The sequence below is a fragment of the Spermophilus citellus genome, assembly GCF_964194105.1.
Source record: "Spermophilus citellus genome assembly, chromosome: 8".
In the NCBI taxonomy this organism is placed as follows: domain Eukaryota; kingdom Metazoa; phylum Chordata; class Mammalia; order Rodentia; family Sciuridae; genus Spermophilus; species Spermophilus citellus.
The window spans coordinates 67,933,656-67,957,945 of record NC_138189.1 but is presented as its reverse complement, the minus strand read 5'-3'; positions in this window follow the sequence as shown (position 1 = coordinate 67,957,945).

Genomic DNA, 24,290 nt, shown 5'->3' with positions numbered 1-24,290 from the left:
AATATCTCTAGTAATTAGAGAAATGCAAATCAAAACTACCCTAAGATTCCATCTCACTAAAGTCAGAATGGCAGTTATCAAGAATACAAGCAACAAGTGTTGGTGAGGATGTAGGGGAAAAGGCACACTCATATGTTGTTGGTGGGCCTGCAAATTGGTGCAACCAATTTGGAAAGCCATATGGAAATTCCTTAGAAAACTTGGAATGGACCATTTGACATAGCTATTTCACTCCTCGTTCTATACCCTAAAGACTTAAAAATAGCATACGACAGAGACACAGCCACTTCAATGTTTATAGCATCAAAATTCACAATTGCTAAAATGTGGAATCAACCTAGAAGCCCTTCAATAGATGAATGGAGAAAGAAACTGTGGTATATATACACAATGAAATATCACTCAGCATTAAAAGAGAATAAAATCATGGTATTTTCAGGTAAATGAATGGAGTTGGAGAATATAATTTTAAGTGAAATAAACCAATCTCAAAAAACCAGGGGCCAAATGTTTTCTCTGATAAATGGATGCTAATCCATATGGGGGTGTGTGCATGGAATAAGTGGAGGAACTTTGGATGGGGCAAAGAGGAGGAAGGGAGGGGGCAAAGGGGTAGGAAAGATGATGGAATGAGATGGACATCATTACCCTAGGTACTTGTGTGATTGCATAAAAGGTGTGACTCTACTTCATGCACAACCAAAGAAGTGAAAAATTCTGCTCCATTTGAGCACAAGGAATCAAAGAGCTTTCTATTGTCATGTATAACTGATTAGAACAAATACATAAATAGAAAGATTCATTTTCTTTTTTCCCCATGCATTATAATTACATATAATGGTGGAATTCATTGTTGCATATTAATACATGCACACAATATAACAATATTATTTTGTCAATATTGTTCCTCAGAATTTCCTTTTCCCCTCTCCTTCTTTCTCTGCCTGGTCCTCTGTGTATTTCCTCTATATTCATGATCCCTCCCACCACACACACACACACCTTTTTACCCTCTTTTTCCTCTCTGGCTTTCATATATGAAAGAAAACATACAACCCTTGACTTTCTGAGTTTGGCTTATTTGACTTAACATAATGTACCCAAGTTTCATTCCATTTTCCTGCAAATGACATAACTGCATCTTTCTTTAAGACTGAATAAAACTCTATTGTGAATATATACCCCATTTTCTTTTTCCATTTACCCATCTATTGACAGACATCTAGGCTATTTCTATAATTTGCCTTTGTGACTTGTGCTGCTGTAAACTTGGGTATGCATATATCACTGTAGTATGTTGACTTTAATTCTTTAGGATAAAGACTGAGGATTGGAATAGCTGGCTCATATAGTGATTCCATTCCTAGTCTTTTGATGAAAGAAGATTCCTTTTCTTCCAGAAAACAATTATCATGCAGCTGGAGATAGTGAAACAATCCATGCACAAGGAAGTATAAGCTAATAATGACAATAATCATAGCAGTTTCTATTAATTAAAGTTAACTGTGGGACTCGCCCATTGCAAAACACTTCCCATCCTTTGTGTCATATTCTCCATAGAGACCTACAACAGCCAACATGATCTAAAACTACAAGTTGATAAAAATAACCCTAAGTTTGAGTACTTACCAAGGGGTGGGAGCTGTGCTAACAGCTTCATAGGGATGCACACCCCTCTTCGATTGGCATGGAGAGTAACCCATTAACTTCAGAGGACGAAATGAAGCTTTGACATAAGTTCTTTGTCTAAGTGGCACAGTTAATAAGCCTCTACTAAGGGCTGGGATGCAAACTTAGATCTGCATAATTCTAAAGCCAAAGTTGTTAATGTATAGTAAAATGCTAATTGTCTAGATCAAAAAGAAATATCCCTGTATTCCCAAACACAGACATTTAAGATATTATTTTTAAAGGTAATTCAAAAACCCAAGCAGAACTAGTACTCACATAAACGCACCTTCAGCTTCTGCTCAGGCTGTATTCAGGAACACTTCATACCTTCCATTTCCTGTGTTAGTCCTGTTGACTCAAAGGCCTGGTTATTTCTAAAAGGGGCCAACTGATTGCTGGGAAGCTTTGCATTTAGGTATGTTCTCTATGAAAATGCTAGAAGACTCTCCATTTGCTAGCAAGCATGGATTGTGCTGTTCAAAGTAAGCATTGTCAAGATAAATCAGAAAAAAAAAAAGTCCAGAACTGCTATGTTGGAGAGTGTCTCAAAAAGGCCTATGCTTCAGAGATATTTCCTTGGAATGCCTTAAAGAAACACAACTTGTTTAAAGGGTTTCAACCACCATCCACAACCTAAGCGTGGAAATGCTCACAGCTGGCTAGAGGAGGGTAACAAAGCAGAGCAGTGTGGTCACATTTCAAATCCATAGGCTTGGTGGGTTTCTGAGTTTCCCTTTTGTGTATGACATAGGGTAAACTTTCCAGAGAGTTAATATAAATCCTTACGTTCTCATTTACCATCTACATGACCGATTTCAGATAAATAGTCCCATCCGCAAAAGTCTCTGTGAGAGTTCAGTTCAGAGCTCTTCCAACAGCTCCATTCAGTTTTGGGGTTTCCAATCCATTCTTAAATTGTTTAATTCCAAAGGCAAATCGTTTAAAGTCACGCTCCCGTCTCCTTCCCTCTGCGCAAGCAAACTGTGCTACAAAAGCAGAGGCCTCCCCTGGCCCTGTTTACTTAGACTGCAAACCCTATTCAAGCCAGCGATGTCAGATTAAAGGAAGAAAGGGGAGAGAAATCAAAGCCTTAAACTGCACATAAAAGGCAATCGCTGGCAACCAATCTGTTCAACTTCCAACTATTTGCACTTTATGAATAAAGGTCAATCTGTTATTGGCACCCAAATGTTAATGTTCTTATGAGGATTTAAGCTGCTTTAACAGCTGAATAAGTGAGAGTGAGCTATAGGGCCACACCTAATCATTCAGGTCCAGCTGGGACATGGGGGAGCTTTTCAAAAAGGCAAGAGGTGCAGGGGCTATGTGTGTGGGGGGCTGCAGGGGAGAGCTGGGCACATAGTCAGTGAGGAGCACAGGAAGGTAAAAGATGAGATTACTTACATATTGTGTACAGGAAACTCAAGGCTAAATGTCCACGTGCCTTTATCTTCCCATCTGTTTTGCATGTAGCTTGCTATACATCACACCACACCTTCTCTGGACCTTTGGAACTTTATAGCATCAATGGTCTTCTAATATGTATTTGATTTTTCTCTTTTAATAACAATACCTTTGGTCCAGGCTAGGTGGCACACGCCTGTAATCCCAGGGGCTTGGGAGGCTGAGGCAGAAGGATTGTGAGTTCAAACCAAGCCTCAGCAATGGTGAGGTGCTAAGCAACTTACTGAGACCCTGTCTCTAAATAAAATACAAAATAGGGCTGGGGATGTGACTCAGTGGTTGAGTGCCCCTGAGTTCAATCCCTGGTACAAGAAAAACAAAAACAAAAAAAACCAAAAACCCCAAACAGCTCTAAACATTTTCTAGCTTCTTCTGTCAGAGTATCCTCTGGATGAATGCTAGGTAGTACAGGAAGGAGGCAAAGCTCTGCCTCTTCCCATGCATTGTCAGGTGCCTCTCCTATCCAGGATGCAGCAAACTCTGGTGGGGGGGTGGTGCTGGGGGGGGGGGACACAAGTACAGCAGAGGTGGAGAGTTTCAGGCATAATGGTAGATGTATGACAATCAGCACACAAAAAAACCAACTTGATGATTCTCATGGTAATCATAAAAGCATTTCTAACACATTTTCAGGTGATGTCTAGCATATGGACATTTGACTTGCCTACAACTATATAAATGTCCCTATGTCAAGCATCCTATATGCAGAAATTATGTATCTCAAAGTCAAATGCCAGTTGACTGTGCCCTCCAAATTGTTCCATTTTGATTGAATCAACATTTGACCTGAAGGCAGATTTGGCTTTGTTCCCTGTAAATGTGAGGCAACCAGGCCTCAGAATGCTCTGGCTCTGTTGCTAACCAAATGTCACATATCCTTCCTAGGCCTCAGTTTCCTCATCTGCATTTTACTTTAAAACCCCATTCAACTCCACAGTGCTCTCTTAGACGACTTCTTCAACTATACAGTGGGGGCATGTTATTGTGAAGTTAAAGAAAAGAGTTTACTCAAAAAGATCTTTTGAAAACTAAAATATCATACTCATGTAAAACATAATTATTACGATTTGGACTTCTGTGAAAACTCTAGGGCATCCTCATGGTTGGGTCTTGAGAAGCACTAAGGATTAGTGTGAGCTGAAGCAAGCTATTCTTATCCTCCTAATTTTCCCTCTGAAGCCTTGACTGAGACAATTCCCTCCACTTGGCTCAGCCTTCCCCAACTCTAACCTTCTGCTTTGTGCGACTCAACTTCTCCCAGTTGGCCTGACTGTCTTTCCAGCTTTGTTCAACCGTTACCCTTTATTCTGCGTATTCACACATTCCTCGATGGATTATCATTGCTTCTGTACATTTCTGTCTCCTCCACAAGACAACAGAGTCTTTCAAGCCTGAAACTATGCATTTATATCCCCTACAGTGCCTGGGATGTTTCATAACATGCAGTAGCTGGGTAAGTATCTCTTTGCCGTACAGGATTCAAATGACACTTATTTATCCCTACCTTCTAAATAAACTCTTTTCCAAATAGATAATCAGTTCAAATGTAATAAATGTCCCAAGTTATAAATCAACTCATGAAAAGTGATCCTCTTTCTTAGCCCCTTTTCCTGGTCATTCATTTCCCTCCCTCCTGGTTTCTTGTGATAACTTTTTATTTATTTAGTTTACCTTCCTTCCAGGATGTAAAGACTAAAACTGAGACCACATCTGGAAGTGGTTTTTATGCTAAAAGAAGAAGAGTCACAAAATACAAAGAACCAATCTTAGGAGACAACACTCTTCCAGGGCAGGCATCAGTGGCTTGATTAGGAATTCCGGGTTCTAGTGGAGTGGGAGGATGTTATTAGCCAGCTGTGTCTTGTTGGACAAGACTTTTAACCTTATTGGGCCCACTGGGTTCATGTTGAACAAATCTCTCATCTCTACAGTTCTCTGAGTTTTTGTTTAAAAAAAGAGTAATTTCACAAAATTAGAGAATCAGCATTTGAGAAAATGAATTCGATATTAGCATTTTCAATCAGGAGCTTAACCTTTGAGCTGGTGAAGTGGCTTTGCCAAATCAATCTATTTAGGAAATTAAAAATAAAATTAGGCACATTTATTGCAAATTAAAGTGAAATGGAATTGAACATTTCTAACCAGTGCCAGAAGAGAAATGTCCCATTGAGATCACTGTGCCAGAGATGGAAAGGGGCCAATCTCAAGCGCTGAGTGTTTCTTCTGGAGCTGAGGTTCTTGCTCCTGCCTACTTACATGGGCTTTAGGATGGAGTAAGGGTAGGGAGCACTGTGCATTCTGCAGAATCGGGTTTCATCTTTATGTAGCTATGTGTTTGTCAGTGGAGGACCAGGCAGTAAACCCACCTATCACTCAAACTGGTCTATGTACAAAGAGCTGGGAAGGACATTTGAAAAGAAAAAAGAGATAGTCTACTAGGTGGGAAACTGTAATCACCCATCCTTTGGCCTAAGGGAGCAAAGAGGAGGGAGGTCATAGGATGGAGATGTAGCAGCTTCATGGAGGGACTCCCTGACAAGAACTGAGGCCTGCAACATCAGCATACACCAACCCTTTGCCTCAGCAACTCCAGCTTGGCCTGCAGGATTTCCCCAGGCACCCTGTTCTGGGGAGACAGGCACCAGCTCACCAGTCCAGGTGTGTGCAGAGTTTGGCTGGCAATTTAAGAATCACGTGACTATTTCTATCACAGCATGTATCTCACTTCTGTAATTACCTCTTTTTGAGCTCTTAACTGTGTGGTTCTTGAGGGCACAAAGTCTAACTTATTTGGCTTATTAGCATCTGATCAAATACTGTGGAATGATAGGAAAGAAGGAAGAAAGGAAGGAAGGAATGAATGAACGAACCAGTTCATCTCACCTCATAGCACCGTCATGTCATTATTGTTTGGAGACCTGGACTGAGATTATAGGCAATTCTCTTATCTAGAGAGGCCAAAAATCCTAGATATGAGTTTACTTGAATTCATGATCACAAATTGGAGATATTTTGCCAACACTTCGTGAAAAATGTGAAAATCTACAGACTGTCAGCTACTATGATACCCCTTATCCAGGCTGGAGGGTGAGGTCAAGCTATGAAGCTGTGAATGGGACCCAAATTTTGCTTTACATCTTCTGTCTAGAGTTAACCCTGAGACTAACAGCTAAATGTGCAAGAATGTATGTTCATGACTTTCTCACAGCACTATTTATGAAATAAAAACAATTAAATGTACTAACAGTCCTTCAATAAAGGATTTGTTAACTAAATTATGGCACTTACACACAATGAAATGTGTACATAAATGTATCTGTACAGTTATATATACACTAAATATAATTAGGTAGATTCGTGGAGAGATGCTCATGATATATGTAGTGTGGAAAAGCAGGATAACTTCTTATATGATCACTTTGATCATGTTTTAATCATAGTCATGGTTGGTCATTTCTTAATCTCTCCCAGTTTCTCTTTCCTTTTCTGTAAGCCACATTTATCTGACAGGATTGTTTTAAAAAATAAATGCAAATGATATTCAAGATACTTAACACATGGCAAGATGGCTCTTACTATATTATTATTTATTTGAAAGAATGTTTGCAAATAAGTCTGATAATTGTTATTACGCCCTTTATTTTTTCTACAATTCTGCATCGTTAAGATTTTTTTTCACAATAATCACCTATCAATTTTTCAGCTACACTAAAATTATTAGGGAAAAAAACAGTTTTGTTTTATTCTTCTGACAGGTTACTACCTCTGTGTCTTTGGGAAAGTTATAAAATAGGAAGATTTTATTCATTTCTACTTCTGAAGGTTTTGCTATACATCAAATGAGTTACTGAAATTGTGTTCTTGGAAAATAGCAAAGTACTGTACAAATATTAGATTTTACCATTATTATTTTAATTAACTGGAATAATTTACTTGGAATATTTTTCCGTCTTCTCATCCAGATGCTTTGTGGCAGACAAGTGGCTTTTGTGAAATGAGGCCCTATGAAGCCCATAAATCGTGGATTTGCTGTTTGTAACACCAATGATCTACTACCATCCTCAAGATGCAACTTAGAACTCCCAGCCACCAAATTCTAACAGGCAAACTATTTTCTGAGCTAACTTTACCCTGGTTTATTTGCGCTGCTCTTGGAGATCACTGTCAGCCTTTCTGGGCACGTGACCCTCCCAGTATGGGTTTCCTCTATTTTCCATGCTTACTTCTGACTCGCCATACTAACGAGATTGAGAAGCCAGCCTCTTAAAAATTTTTGGTGAAGACGCCAAAGGCACATATGGATTAGGGAGGTGGATCACTTTGTGGGTTCAGGAGGTTGAACCGTGGCTTTGGGGGCCAGTAGGGATTTGGTAATATTTACCGTAGTTTCTGACGCATCATCTCCTTCCTCTTCTCTCAGGAAAGATGCAGACGCCCTCAGGGAGGAGGTCCAAGTGGAGCTTGACAGCATTCTGGGAACACAAGGAGGGACCTGTAGTCAAAATGTGCCCATCTGAAGGAGGTCTTTGTGCACAGAAGCTGTCCTGCCTGTAAACGTCCCCGGTCACCAGATTCATGCCAATTTATTTTCCAGTGAAGACACCAGTGGTCTAGGGGTGGGGTGGAATTAGCAAGAGGGAACAAAAAGGAAAAAGCACCCTTAGCACTAACCCAAGAAGCGCCTGAAACAGCAGCGGAAGGAGAGTCTTCTGAGCATCTGCCTAGTGCGTGTGCTACTGTCCTCATCAACAGCCCTGTAGCTTGGGTGAAATGTTCCTGGGATGGGATTAAGAATATTCCTTTTTGGTGACGCCTTTAAAAATGTGATTAAAAATGTTTCAAAAAAGGAGGGAGCAGAAAAGGTGCTTGTGGTTGAGAAATAACATTTATTATTATTTTTAAAGGTGAAAAATATATTTACCATGAGAAATGATGGATGGGTTTGGGTGTATTTCACTGCCTGCTCCCCACCGGCTCCCTGCCCCCACTGCTCCTGACAAGTTTCAGCTCTTGCTGTGCTCAGGATTTAAGGCCTCCCTGAGAACCAGAAGGGGTGGCTTTACTTTCCCCTTTCCCACTCTTTGGAAGGTTTCAGTCCAAGCTTATAAAAGTCATTTCCATTTTCAAAAGCAGAGTTGGTAAAACACTTTGGAAACTTTCCCTGCACCACCCTCCCCACCCCACCCCACTCCATCTTCTTGTTCGAGAAATGCAAATGCAAAGCCAATCCTATTTTATGTTAAAAAGTTGAAAAACATTTCAATGTATTCTTGTCTTGTATGACTGGCTGAGAGCCTCTAAATCCCCACCATTTACCAAATTAAACTAATTGAAAGTGCTTCCAAAAGCCACATCTGTAGGCTGACGTTTGTCCCTGCCTTTCACTTTGGGCTCGGGAAACTGTTCTCCATTCCATTGATCCCTGAATAGTCATGCCTGTCAGGAAGCCACATCAGCCATTATCATTCTAATTTTACTGCCTTTCTTGGTCCCTAATCTAATTTGCAATGATGCTTAAGCATTTCGCAAGGCCATAGCACTTTCTTCAGAATTTCAACAAGAGCATTAAACCCCCAATTTACATTAATGAAGTGCACATTTAATTAGGGGAGAGGGTAAATGGAGGGCTCTTCAGGAGCAGTTTGTGCGATATGATAGGCACTCGAAAGGAAAGGAGATATATCTGATAAAAGACTTGCCATACATCAGATGGTTTGATTTCTTTCCCTCTCCCTGTCCAGCTTTCTCCCAGCCTCATCTTCCTCTCATTTCCACCCTTCCATCAACTCACTCTATCCCTCTAAAATTTGCTCCAAAGCCATGATAATAAAATTATGAAACCAGACCTGTCAACAAGGGAGGACTGGGCAAAGAACTATTTAAGAGGGATCCTGTGGCTTTCAGTTCCCCTGCTGCCCCCCAAAGGGGAGATTAACTTGTTCTTTTAAATAATGAGAAACATAGGAAACCATCCCTAGCCTCCCTGTTTAATGAATGCATTAAGCACACAGGCTGAGCAGCACCGTGGTATACAAACTTGGCTTGCCGTTGGGAAAGGGGGCTGGCTGGAGGAGAGGTGGGCTTGAATTTCTGGTTATAGATCTCATGCCATGAATTCATTATCACAGAGGATCTGAGATGCAGTGATGTCACACAATTGAGTTGCTGCAGGCTCCACTGGGACAAGGCTTCTGACGCAAAAGAGGTTGGAATGTGTGTGTGCTTGTGTCTACACGCATATTTATAGTCCGTGAGGCATAAGGGTAGGGGCAAGATTTACATAAAGGTTTTCTTTTTGGAAACTTGATATTGTTCCATCAAGTTTTCTTTCTCCTCCGTTGGTTATTTTACAAAAATAATGATGGTAATCATGATGCTAATGATAGAACAAGAACAACACTCAAGACATTGGTGTTGATAGAACAAGAGTGACTCAATAGATTGCTGTTTTATGCTTAACTTTTTTTTTTTTTTTTTTGCAAAGTTGCTATTTTGGAGCTAAAAATAAAAGCATTTGTTTGTACTTCTCTCAAGTTTCCATTTCATGGAAAAAATTCTGTATCGCACTAACTTATACACTAACTTATAAACACCAGCTAGGCACTAATTTATGGTCAGATGCAACCCCTCTTCCCATTACCATATGAACATACTTATGACAGCCCATAATTTTGGGACAAGCATCCTTTTCACACACAGACAGTGCTGAGGACAATATCATAGGGGAAGTAAATAGGAAATCACCTTCCTTCTCCATGCATAGCCCCAGGTCATTTTTTACAGGGCTATGCCTTCAGTATGACCATGAATGGCAGAAAAGGAAAAGTTAATTCCCTACTTATATCTTAGACCTAAGCAAAGTAAGTAAAAGATGACAACCCAGGGTCAGGGGTGAACAATAGGATATTGAGAAATTGAGGATGAGGTAAATAACTTGAGGGCATGAGACAATGGAAAAGAATTTGAAAAAAAATGAGTTAACCAAAAATATCAGGTGCAAGGTAAGAATAGCACTTACAACCTTAACATGTGGACTCTCAGTGGGCAGATATGAATTAACCGTGTGCTGATTTGGTAAATTACTTCCTATGTCTAGTATTTGACTTTCTCATTTGCAAAATGGAGACGCTAATGATATTTTGTAATTGTTCTGAAGATTAAATGAGATACTGCACATATAATGCCTAAGAGAATGTCTGGCATTTAATGAACACTCAATAAATGGAAAGAAGTACAGGCACTACTTAGTAAATGCTGAGAGATGAAAGTAAAGATAGATAAATTGAGTGAATACAAACCCTAATAAGGATTGAGAAAGAATATGTACTTAAAGGATTGAGTGGCAAGAGTGAAGGAAGATTGAGTCATATTTCGTTAACCAACAGTCTCAGTGTGGATTCTTGTGTCTTTTCTATGAATGTGTCCAAAAGAGAAGACTGTTGTAGACCATCTGAGAGATGCACATTTTTATTTTTTATTTTATTTTTTTTATTGGTTGTTCACAACATTACAAAGCTCTTGACATATCATATTTCATACATTAGAATGAAGTGCGTTATGAACCCCCAATTTTACCCCAAATGCAGATTGCAGAATCACGTCGGTTACACATCCACAATTTTACATAATGCCCTATTAGTAATTGTTGTATTCTGCTACCTTTCCTATCCCCTACTATCCCCCCTCCCCTCCCCTCCCATCTTCTCTCTCTACCCCATCTACTGTAATTCATTTCTCTCCTTGTTTATTTTCCCATTCCCCTCACAACCTTATATGTAATTTTGTATAGCAATGAGGGTCTCCCTTCATTTCCATGCAATTTCCCTTTTCTCTCCCTTTCCCTCCCATCTCATGTCTCTGTTTAATGTTTTTTTTTTTTTTTTTTTTTTTTTATTGGTTGTTCAAAACATTACAAAGCTCTTGACATAGCATATTTCTTACATAAGCTTTGAGTGAGTTATGAGCTCCCATTTTTACCCCCAACGCAGATTTCAAAATCATATCAGTTACATATCCCCATTTTTACAAAATGCCATATTAGTAACTGTTGTATTCTGCTACCTTTCCTATCCTATACTATCCCCCCTCCCCTCCCCTCCCCTCCCATCCTCTCTATCTACCCCATCCACTGTAATTTATTTCTCTCCTTATTTATTTTCCCATTCCCCTCACAGCCTCTTATATGTATTTTTGTATAACAATGCGGCTCTCCCTCCATTTCCATGTAATTCCCATTTTCTTTCCCTTTCCCTCCCCCTTCATGTCTCTGTTTATTGCTAGTCTTTTCTTCCTGCTCTTCCTCCCTTCTCTAATCTTAATTGCTCTCATTATATCAAAGAAGTCATTTTGTATTTGTTTTTTAGGGATTGGCTAGCTTCACTAAGCATAATCTGCTCTAGTGCCATCCATTTCCCTGCAAATTCTATGATTTTGTCATTTTTTATTGCTGCATAGTACTCCATTGTGTATAGATGCCACATTTTTTTTTTTATCCATTCATCTATTGAAGGCATCTGGGTTGGTTCCACAGTCTAGCTATTGTGAATTGTGCTGCTATGAACATCGATGTGGCAGTATCCCTGTAGCATGCTCTTTCAAGGTCTTCAGGGAATAGTCCGAGAAGGGCAATAGCAGGGTCAAATGGTGGTGCCATTGCCAGCTTTCCCAGGAATCTCCAAACAGCTTTCCAAATTGGCCGCACCAATTTGCAGTCCCACCAGCAATGTACAAGTGTACCCTTTTCTCCACATCCTCGCCAGCACTTGTTGTTGTTTGACTTCATAGTGGCTGCCAATCTTACTGGAGTGAGATGGTATCTTAGGGTGGTTTTGATTTGCATTTCTCTGACTGCTAGAGATGGTGAGCATTTTTTCATGTACTTGTTGATTGATTGTATGTCCTCCTCTGAGAAGTGTCTGTTCAGGTCCTTGGCCCATTTGTTGATTGGGTTATTTGTTATCTTATTGTCTAATTTTTTGAGTTATTTGTATACTCTGGATATTAAGGCTCTATCTGAAGTGTGAGGAGTAAAAATTTGTTCCCAGGATGTAGGCTCCCTATTTACCTCTCTTATTGTTTCTCTTGCTGAGAAAAAACTTTTCAGTTTAAGGAAGTCCCATTTGTTGATTCTTGTTATTAACTCTTGTGCTATGGGTGTCCTATTAAGGAATTTGGAGCCCGACCCCACAATATGTAGATCGGAGCCAACTTTTTCTTCTATCAGACGCAGAGTCTCTGATTTGATATCAAGCTCCTTGATCCATTTTGAGTTAACTTTTGTGCATGGCGAGAGAAAGGGATTCAGTTTCATTTTGTTGCATATGGATTTCCAGTTTTCCCAACACCATTTGTTGAAGATGCTATCCTTCCTTCATTGCATGCTTTTAGCCCCTTTATCAAATATAAGATAGTTGTAACTTTGTGGATTAGTCTCTGTGTCCTCTATTCTATACCATTGGTCCACCCGCCTGTTTTGGTACCAGTACCATGCTGTTTTTGTCACTATTGCTCTGTAATATAGTTTGAAATCTGGTATCGCTATACCGCCTGATTCACACTTCCTGCTTAGAATTGCTTTTGCTATTCTGGGTCTTTTATTTTTCCATATGAATTTCATGATTGCTTTATCTGTTTCTACAAGAAATGCCGTTGGGATTTTGATTGGCATTGCATTAAACCTATAGAGAACTTTTGGTAATATCGCCATTTTGATGATGTTAGTTCTGCCTATCCATGAACAGGGTATATTTTTCCATCTTCTAAGATCTTCATCTACTTCTCTCTTTAGGGTTCTGTAGTTTTCATTGTATAAGTGTTTCACCTCTTTTGTTAGGTTGATTCCCAAGTATTTTATTTTATTTTTTTGAGGATATTGTGAATGGAGTGTTTTTCCTCATTTCTGTTTCAGAAGTTTTGTCGCTGATATACAGAAATGCCTTTGATTTATGCGTGTTGATTTTATATCCTGCCACTTTGCTGAATTCATTTATTAGTTCTAGTAGTTTCTTTGTAGACCCTTTTGGGTCTTCTAGGTATAGAATCATGTCATCCGCAAATAGTGATAATTTAAGTTCTTCTTTTCCAATTTTTCTGCCTTTAATTTCTTTCGTCTGTCTAATTGCTCTGGCCAGTGTTTCGAGAACTATATTGAATAGAAGTGGTGATAGAGGGCATCCCTGTCTTGTTCCAGATTTTAGAGGGAATGCCTTTAACTTTTGTCCATTCAGAATGATGCTAGCCTGAGGCTTAGCATAGATAGGTTTTACAATGTCAAGGTAAGTTCCTGTTATCCCTAGTTTTTCTAATGTTTTGAACATAAAGGGATGCTGTACTTTGTCGAATGCTTTCTCTGCATCTATCAAGATGAACATATGGTTCTTATCTTTAAGTCTATTGATGTGGTGAATAACATTTATTGATTTCCATATATTGAACCATCCTTGCATCCCAGGGATGAATCCTACTTGATCATGGTGCACAATTTTTTTGATGTGTTTTTGTATTCGATTCGCCAGAATTTCATTGAGGATTTTTGCATCTAGGTTCATTAGAGATATTGGTCTGTAGTTTTCTTTCTTTGAGGTGTCTTTGTCTGGTTTCGGAATCAGGGTGATGTTGGCCTCATAGAATGAATTTGGAAGAGCTCCCTCTTTTTCTATTTCCTGAAATAACTTGAAAAGTATTGGTATTAATTCTTCTTTAAAGGTTTTGTAAAACTCCGCTGTATACCCATCCGGTCCTGGGCTTTTCTTGGTTGGTAGTCTTTTGATGGCTTCTTCAATTTCATCCATTGATATTGGTCTGTTCAAATTGTGTGTATCCTCCTGACTCAGTCTGGGCAAATCACATGACTTAAGAAATTTATCGATGTCTTCACTATCTTCTATTTTATTGGAATATAGGCTTTCAAAATAATTTCTAATTGTCTTCTGTATTTCTGTAGCATCTGTTGTGATATTGACTTTTTCATCCCGTATGTTAGTAATTTGAGTTCTCTCTCTTCTTCTCTTCGTTAGCATGGCTAAAGGTCTGTCGATCTTATTTATTTTTTCGAAGAACCAACTTTTAGTTTTGTTAATTTTTTCAATAGTTTCTTTTGTTTCAATTTCATTGATTTCCGCTCTGATTTTGATTATTTCTTGCCTTCTGCTACATTTGCTGTTGTTTTGCTCTTCCTTTTCTAGGGCTTTGAGATGAAGTGTGAGCTCATTTATTTGTTGGTTTTTTCTTTTTTTGAGGAATGACCACCAGGCGATGAATTTTCCTCTTAAAACTGCTTTCATTGTGTCCCATAGATTCCGATATGTTGTGTCTGTATTTTCATTTATCTCTAAGAATTTTTTGATTTCCTCCTTTATGTCTTCTGTAACCCATTGATATTCAGTAACATATTGTTCATTTTCCATGTGATGTAGGATTTTTCCTTCCTTCTTTTATCATTGATTTCCAGTTTCATTCCATTATGATCAGATAAAATGCATGGTATTTTCTCCACCCCTTTATATTTACTGAGGGTTGCCCTATGGCATAATATATGGTCTATTTTTGAGAAGGATCCATGTGCTGCTGAGAAAAAAGTATATCCATTTGATGATGGTTGATATATTCTATATATGTCAGTTAAGTCTAGGTTATTGATTGTGATATTGAGTTCTATAGTTTCTTTATTCAACTTTTGTTTGGAGGATCTGTCCAATGGTGAGAGAGGTGTGTTGAAGTCACCCATAATTATTGTGTTGTGGTCTATTTGATTCTTGAACTTGAGGAGAATTTGTTTTATGAATGTCGCAGCACCATTATTTGGTGCATAAATATTGATAATTGTTATGTCTTATTGGTGAATGGTTCCTTTTAACAGTATATTATGACCTTCTTTATCCCTTTTGATTAACTTAGTCTTGAAGTCGATTTTATTCGCTATGAGGATGGCCACCCCTGCTTGCTTACGAGGACCATGTGTGTGGTATATTTTTTCCCATCCTTTCACCTTCAGCCTGTGTATGTCTTTTCCAATCAGATGTGTCTCCTGGAGGCAGCATATTGTTGGATTTGTTTTTTTAATCCATGATACCAGCCTATGTCGCTTTATTGGAGAGTTTAAGCCATTAACATTCAGAGTTACTATTGATATATGGTTTGTACTTCCATCCATGTTTGATTATTTGTCATTTTTTTAAAAAATTTAGTTTGTTTCTCCATGATTATCTTTCCCCTTGCCCTCTGTCTTTACTGAGGCACTTCCCACTGATGGTTTTGGTTATTGTTTTTCATTTCTTCCTCGTGTAGTATTTTGCTCAAAATGCTTTGCAATGCTGGTTTTCTGGCTGCAAATTCTTTTAACTTTTGTTTATCATGAAAGATTTTTATTTTGTTGTCATACCTGAAGCTCAATTTTGCTGGATACAGAATTCTTGGTTGGCATCCATTGTCTTTCAGTGTTTGAAATACATTGTTCCATGACCTTCTTGCTTTCAGTGTCTGTGATGAAAAATCCGTTGTTAACCTTATTGGTTTACCCCTGAATGTAATCTGTCTCCTTTCTCTTGTAGCTTTTAATATTTTCTCTTTGTTCTGTATATTGTATATCTTCATAACAATGTGTCTTGGCGTTGGTCTACTGTGATTTTGTGTGCTTGGTGTTCTGTATGCATCTTCAATTTGTATATCTGTTTCCTTTTTTATTTCTGGAAAGTTTTCTGTAATTATTTCATTCAGCAGGTTACTCATTCCCTTGGTTTGAATCTCTGTACCTTCTTCTATCCCGATGACTCGTAAGTTTGGTTTCTTCATGTTATCCCATAACTCTTGGATGTTTTTCTCGTGATTTTTTACCAGCCTTTCTGAGTTGGCTAGACTCTTTTCAAGATCATATATTTTGTCTTCATTATCTGACATTCTGGCTTCTACTTGCTCCACTCTGGTAGTGATACTCTCAATTGAGTTTTTAATTTGGTTTATCGTTTCCTTCATTTCTAGAATTATTGTTTGATTATTTTTTATAATCTCTATCTCCTGATAAAGATGCTTAACTTCTTCTTTTATCTGTTTATGTAATTCATTCTCAATGTGTTCTTTCGCTGCTTGAATTTGCTGTCTTGTATCCTCTTTAAGGTTCCATTCCATCTATCTAAGGTGTTCCTTGAATTCTTTATATGACCATTTTTCTGATGACTCTAGGTCCTCCTGAATATTTAGGCTGTCCTGCATTGTTTGTACTCCTTTTCTTCCTTGCCTTTTGAAGCTGCTCATGTTACTTCTTGTTCTGTTTGACTGCTGAGTTACTGTTTACTCCTATAAATTTATTTGATGCTTGGGAGGAAAGGTATTAGAAGGGAAGGGAAGAAGTCACTAAAGAGAATGAGAGTAAGCAGGTAGAATTCAAGGAAGGGGGGATAAGATAATTGAAAAGAAATGAAAAGACAAAAGAAGAAAAAAATAGGAAATAAAAAAAGAAAAAAAATAATAAAAAAATTATAATTAAAATTTGAAGAAAAAAAATTTTAAAAAATTGTAAAAAAATTAAAAAAACAACAAGAAAGAAAAATGAAAATGAAAGAAAAACCCAAATCAAAAAAAAAAAGAGAAAAGAAAAAAGAAAAAAAAAACTAACAAATGCAGTCTTAGAGTTTGATTAACTTCTCTTCCAGTAGGTTGCGCTGTGCCCACCAGGCCACGTTTCTCCTGTCAATACGCGGGAACCAATCACTGTGCAGCAGCTCCTCCCAGACTGGGCAAGTCTCCAATCCTGAGTGCCTAGGGCCTCCTCTTGTGTCTAGTCACTTCCCACTTTTCCTCTAGCCAGGCCCCTCTCACGGGTGCCGCTCACCACAATACTGGCTACATGCCAGGTCTGTTGCTCCCGGGAGCCCTGTTTTCACGAATGACTGGGCACACTCTCCCAGTTTGCCATTCCCTCAGACCCTAAGTTGGTAGAGCTTGGGGTGAGAATCCTCAGTGAATTTTACTTGCCCTCCGGTAGCCACGCCCCCTGTAGCTGGTGCAAGAGACCTCAGCAGTCAGCCCTGGTGGGAGCGGTAGTTCCGCGCCGCGGGTACCGAGCCACCTCTGATTCCCTCCGTCTGGCTATCGTGCTCACAGGAGAGCTGGGAGGGGCCCTTAAGGTTTCCCCGATGTGTGGAGAGGGAAGGCTAGGGAATTACACACCTGTAGCCGCAGGTTTCAATGAAGTTATCTCCTCCGCCGCAGTCTGATGACGTCAGTTCTCTGCCATGGTGGTATCTCTTGCAAATGGCGACAGTTCGTTTCCCTTTGCCGGGCGACCAATGCAATGGGTGGGTCCTTACTGTCTCTCCCAAGCCCCGTTTCAAACCTGTGGCCACTACCTATGAAGGCTCGGTAGGCATTTACCTCCGTAGGATGAGAAGGGCTGACCAGTTGTTTCAGCGGGATGGATTAGTGCTGAGTCACAGCTGTTTGTCTGCGGGAAGCAGGCGAACGGGAGCTTGAATTCGGCTGATTCGGGCTCAGTGTGAGATGCACATTTTTAAATGTGCATTTTGGACTCTTAGAATTTGCCTTTTCCAATAGCCATCCCATTGGAGATTGATTTAGTAAAAAATGCAAATGGAGAATTTTTGTCTGTGTCTGAAATTAGAGGTGCTTCTTCATTTTATATTAAAACAAAATGGTATTGCTTTGTAAAAGGGCAGTACCTGACTCCTCCTCCTGCTCTTCTTCTTCCTCCACCACTGATGGTGGAAGTTTTAATGCCATCCTTTCTCCAGCATCCTGTTTTCTTCCCAAAGACGGCTACTGTTACAGGGGCTTTTGAGACCTTTCTAGAAATATTTTATGCATATATATGAGATTCAGGTTTTAAATTTTGCTCTTTTTAAACCTCTTTGTTATCATGCCCGAGCCCGGAGGAAAGTAATAAAAATGTCACAGCATTCAATTCTTTTTCCTCCTAACTTCAGAAGTATTACCTGGCTGTTATTGAAAACTTAGGAAACATATAAGACTCTGGCCTTGTAGGAAGTGCATAGTTTACAAACTAAATGTGCAAACATTATCCAGGAAGAAGATGCACAGGGACAATCTAGTTGCTGCAGAGCGGTTCAGATGGGTTGGATATTTGGAAGGGATTAGTGACCTCACCTTGGTTCAATAATGTGAATATCCAATGTGGTGGAAAGAGAGCTGAGGATGTAAGAGAAGGTAGACTAAAAATTATCGCATGTCAATTTTGCACTGGGTCCAGAACTCACTGGGGCACCACCACTGGCCCAGTGGCTTCCCGGAGCCAAGACAGACTCCATTTTTTTTTTTTTTTGCCCAGAAAAGGCCTCATGCAGGAGCCTGATCTACAATCACAACATTCATCCCTCAACTCAAAGGTGAAAGGGCTGCTGTATCGTAATGGGGACTAATTCCTAATGAAATGGGTGATGGTTTTGTATTTGTGTATTTGCACAGCCGATGGTCTGTGACTATTTCTCCAGTAAAAGAAACTTGGTGCAGGCTGAAGGTGGAGAGTCAGGGTTTACTCTGAAGACTATGAGACTGTTCACAGGGCTGAACTTGGCCCTCACAGAGTATTGCTAGGTCTCTGCCAATGCAAGCCAGCCAGGGGTACTATGCCCTGAATTTGAAAACTGGCTAGACCTAGAGCACATGTACCACAGTATGTGAACATAGAAAAAGAAAGTTGACTTTTAGTCATGATTTCTTACAAGGATTCAAAGCCTGTCAAAATAAGAGAGATTGATTTTTTGTGTAATTGTACAATTTCCCCAATCCTCCTTTTACCCAGTTTAATTAGGAAAGGGTAGACTGCAAATAGAATGCAGTGCTAAGCAATTTCCTGCCTAGGGTTTGGTTAAGAATATCTAAGGGCATATTTGCCCTCTCTCTAAATATACTGCTTAATTGGTTGTGAGAAGTAAGAACTTGAGCTCCTCAGTAAAGAACTTAAATTGGTTCTCTTGTTGACTTGAGCCTGTATATAAAACAGACCAGGGGAGAGACTGAAAAGATGACAAAGTTCAAGCACATGGACTCTTTTTAACATGGTTAGGAAGAAAACCCACAGCTGCCCAGTGATCACAGAACACTTGGAAATTGGCCAGATTCCAGTCTTTTGAGAAATAAACAACCACCATCAAAACAACAGCAGAGAAAACATCAACTCTTCAGTCTGCCGAATCCTGGCATTTCCCATACCTTATAGATGGAGTAATTGGGGAGCACAAGAGATTTAGCAGTTGTCTGAAATCTCACAAGTTGAAAATAGAGCTCAGATAGCAGCCAAGTTCCCTGCCCTGAAAGTGAAGAGAGAGACCTAAAAAATGGGATTAGATTTGAGAGAGCATATATATATATACTTTCCAAGGGCTTATCTGAACTATGTTTCTTCTCTGACCCTCTTTGAGTTTACCCATCATAAGTAATAGCACGACCTCTTCTTCAAGTCATTCAAAAATGCATTTGTTCTCCATAATAGAAAGAGAAACTCCAGCCAAATTATATTCTAATGGATCAGAGCCTTGAACCGAGGGACCATTTTGCATTGCTGACTAGGTGGCTACTGAATACATTATTAGTAAGACAAGGTTTGCATCAGCTTTGTGAAGAGGCAGAATTTCCTAGCGTGGCTCTGGTTTTGCTCTTTCATTCTTTATTTTATTTCTGCAGGGGAGATAAATAAAAGGGAGAACAAGAATGAACACTTGAGTCTACTCTACTCTTGCAGCTAAGTGTTAGTAGCCTCATAAGATGTTATTCCTGGACTTAATGGTGCTGCAAATGATTGTATCCTTGACAGAATTGTCATGTGTTCCCAGTGGGGGCAAGTGTAATAAAGTGCAAGAAGGCCAAAGAAACTCAAGAAGGTGATTATTTTAAATAAATGATTCTGAATTTCCGAGTTTCCTCCTGGCCTGAAGGAGTTAATACCCATTATCTGCCCAGTGATATGGGCATGGAAAAAAGAGACCACAATGCCTGATACCCTGCATCCTTTTCATATAGAAGAAATACTGAAAATTAGTTTTTTGTTTGTTTATTTTGCAGTGCAAGGGAACCAATCCCAGGCCTTGAAGCACTCTACTTCTGAACTACATCCCCAGCCCTCATTCTTTCATTTTAATTTAAAAATCTGGACAGAGATTCTTAGAAAAGGCAATCCAAGGAAAGCATGAAATGACTCACTGATGAGAAATGTCTTCTTCCACTGGAGCCAGTTGGTAACTGAGGCCAGCATATGAGGTAGTAAGCATAGCACTGTAGCTAACCGTGCTTTGCTAAATCACCTATCACCATAGCATCTGGACCCATGGCCAGTGAATCTCCATTAACCAGACCCAGACTGCATTACTAATACAGCTCATTGAATGGTCCCCTAGAGGCTGCACAGAGGGAGGGTTCCTTCCTAAATACCCTTTAGTACCATGGAGGACTAAGGCTGGGAAGGAGTCCACTATGCTGTTGGACAGAGGCTCCACCTAATTCCATGCCAACTTGGCAATGCCACCATTTGGGATACTGGAGTTCCTCAGGCCTAGTCCTAGGCCAGCTTTCAAACAGGAGGAGAGAGCTTGGCAGAGGCTGGGATTTTTTTTTCCTGCCTGGAGGCCCAAATTGAGGAATTGGGTATGTACACTGCCTGGGTTTGCCAGATGATCAGTCAGTCCTTCCCTTTAGACCACGTTGGCCTTGCAGACGCTGCCAGTGTGGAACTCAGGGCAAGAGCTGTTTCTCCACCAATGCTAACTTTTCACATGCGAATCTGGCCTGTTGGAGCCTTGTGACCACATGTTTCATAGCAAGGTTACTGTCAAGTTGACAGGAAAAAATGTGGAGTCTTTGTCCAATAACCATGAAAAACCTTGGAAAGCAATAGCTTACGACAGACCAATCGAGAAAGGATAAGCATTGTATTTTCATAAGGGATGATAGGATGGCTAAAAAGGAGTAACTAGAAGAAATAAGGAATGTAAAGTGTTTCTTCTCATTTTTGCCAACCACACTGTTCACACTGCAAGGGCAGTATAGTGAAAGATAGCCTGATGGGAAGGCCAGAGACCTTCATGTGAATCTGTATCCTGATGCTAACTTGCTGGGTGACTTTGAACTAGTAGCTTAACCATTCTGACTTTTCTCCTGTCTCACATTGGAAGGTTGAACTTGATGCCATCTAGAAAGTCCATCTTAGGTCACGTATTTGACGTCCTTGAGTCTTTTTTGTCTCATGACTCTGATATATCCACACCCACCCAGATACATCCATTTAATCACTTCGCTTGTTAATTTGTTCATACCATAAACAGGGTTAAGATTTTACTCTCCAATTCCCATTTCATATGAAAGCAGTCTATACCCACTGTCTTCATTTTTCTAAGGATTTTTGGATGCCTCTGTCTTTGCAATGGCTATACTGCCTCTGCAAAACTCCTGAGCTTGCTCTCTATGACACAGAATGACTTTTCCCTTATCCTTTCTTAGCTTCCTTTCATGTGGCTGACCACATGTTTCTTATTTGGCTCTGTCTGTGATACTCATGATACCTAGTCTTCCTTCACCCTTAGTTGTTTCTTCTAGAAGTTCTAGTTGAAATGTTCTCCTGGGCTCCAGAATTATCCAGTCTGGATTTTTCCACTTGGATGTTTCACCAAACACCCTTTGTCAGCAAGTTAGAACCATAGTCATTTCTAAAACTGGTGCCTTTAAATGACACCTGATTCCTATGAAAAATTGCCAGTTTCGCCCAATCAACAAGACCAGAATTCTTGATTTTCTTAAGTTGTTTTCTTTCTTTATTCTAGCATATCTACTAGAACCTTCAGGTTTCACCAGCAAATTGGCATTAAAATACCCCCTGACTTTCTGTTTATAATTATCAGTTTTCTCTCATTTAGTGAGTTGGTAAATATTAACTGCTTCTTAAGTGAAAGGCACTGAATTACAGGCTATGGGAGACAAAGATGTGGAAGTTGGTGTATTCCTCCATAAACAGTAACAATCTAGAAGATACTACCTTAAGCAAATTAATTGTAAAGGAAAATAGGAAGAGAGAAAAATTCACTATATCAAGTTCATGATAGCTGCAAAATAAATCTTTGTCAAGTTTAATTCATCCCTGACCTGGATATTTTTATTCCCAAATGTTTCTTTCTTATTGGTCTGAATTACTCTTGTAACTCTCATTTCTCCCATTATTCTCCATTTCAAGCAAGTCAATTTCTATCTGATGCCCTGCTTTCAGCAGCTCTAGATTTCTGCAGCTTTCCAGTTAGTTGAAGTCTCTTACTACGTTTCATCTTTATTTTTTTCTTCAGTAGTTTTGCAATCTTTATTACAGAAGCATCACACATCTGTCTGGACAGGAGAGCTGTAATATGCTCCCAGATCAATATTGCTTTTTATTTCATTCTTCATTTATTCTCACCTAAATATTCTACTTGATCAATAAACAGTTTACACACCTATTTTCCCTGTGTTAAGATTTGAGTATAGAGTGTTGAATGGGCTATTGCCTGACTTCAGTGTTCTCATATTGTAGTAACAGAGTTAGACAAAGTAAGTAGATACCTTTGATTTCATACAATAACATGCTACAGTAAATCTTATAGTTAGCTTTTGTTTTTTTTTTGTTTTTTTTTTTTGAGAACTAAGTGTGTCTCAAGTACCTGTGTATGTTTCTTGCATATATTATCTCATTTAATCCTCACTAAACTGTAGAAGATCAGTACTGTTATCACCATTTTACAGATGAGGAACTCTAGGTATAATCAAGGAAAAGCAGAACTTAAAAGCTGACGGAATACTTCCTGATCCCTCATTTAATCACTACGGTAGTCCCCTGTGTGTTCTGATAGCATGTAACAAGTGTCTACATTATTGGAATACAAAGCAGGGTACATGATTTCAATAAAGGAGGCTAGCTACAGAGTATTTCAATTGAGTCTTAAGAAAAATACAGTTTTAGTTATAAAGGAAGAAAGAAAGGATTGTACTACATGCTTATTGTGGACTTGAAGGTGCTGTTTGGAAGGTCCATTATTAGGTGAGTAAGATGTTGTTATAAGAGGGAAGAGAGATTTGGAATTTAAAGAATGGTGGGAAAGGATCCTTAGTGAAGAATGAGAAAGACTAGAGATGAAGTGGGAAATAGCCTAGAGCATTTAGCATCATGATGAAGTAGGAGTTTCAAAGAGAGATGAGCAATAGTGATAAATGCACCAGAAGAGTCAAGGAGAATGTAGATGGAGAACAGTCTGGTAGGTTTATCATGTAGGGAGTTAGCAATGGCCCCAGAGAGTGCAGAATGGTGGCCATGGAAGCCAAGCTCAGAAGATTATTGATAAATTGAGGCAGCAAGCAAAGACTCCTCCTATACCTATTTGTACAGATTTGTGCTCATATATTTACTTACACACATCCACAGGTATTCCTCGGTGTTTGATAATGCACAGCGATAAGAACTGTGATTAATTTAGCCAAAGATTAAACAGACTTGCAAAGAGAGTGTACTCATCCTCATCATACCTAGACTTAATAAGTAATCTTCTGTGTTTTGTAGCTCGTGACACTGTGAGGTGGAAATGGCACCTACAGGGTTGTGATTCCTGCTGGGATACCTGCTTCCTCTGCTACACATTGGGGATGTTACTTATTATATTTGGACTGGTTCCTCCTCTATCAAGAAGTAAAAATTTAAGTTCCTTTTAACATTTCAGGATGCTTTGGTCTCCTTTTAACTTGTAGAAATCACCAAAGTTGGACAGTTGATGGCCATTTTTTTTTTTTTCTATTTCTTCCCCTGTAACACAAGGAAGTGATTTCTTACTCCATTGCAGCCCAAGGATCCAAACATCTCACATTCTGACAGTCAAGAAAACACATTTGAGCCTTGTGTTGTAGGCGTTCTTCGTTTCAATATTGTTCACTTTCCATTCTTTCTTTCTCACATGCTTGTGTTTAAACTTCTTCAGAGTCTCAGTCAAAAGGATGAGTTTACTCAGCTGGAAGAATTGAACCTTGAAAGCACAGCTTCTCTTTAGTCCTAAGTTTTTAAAATTTTGATTTAAAAATAATACTACAAGGATTTATTCATCTCTAAATAAGCCGGGAAAGCAACCGATAGTTTAAATAGAAAGTTGCTAATCACTAATAGAAAGTTGCTTTCCCCTTAGTAG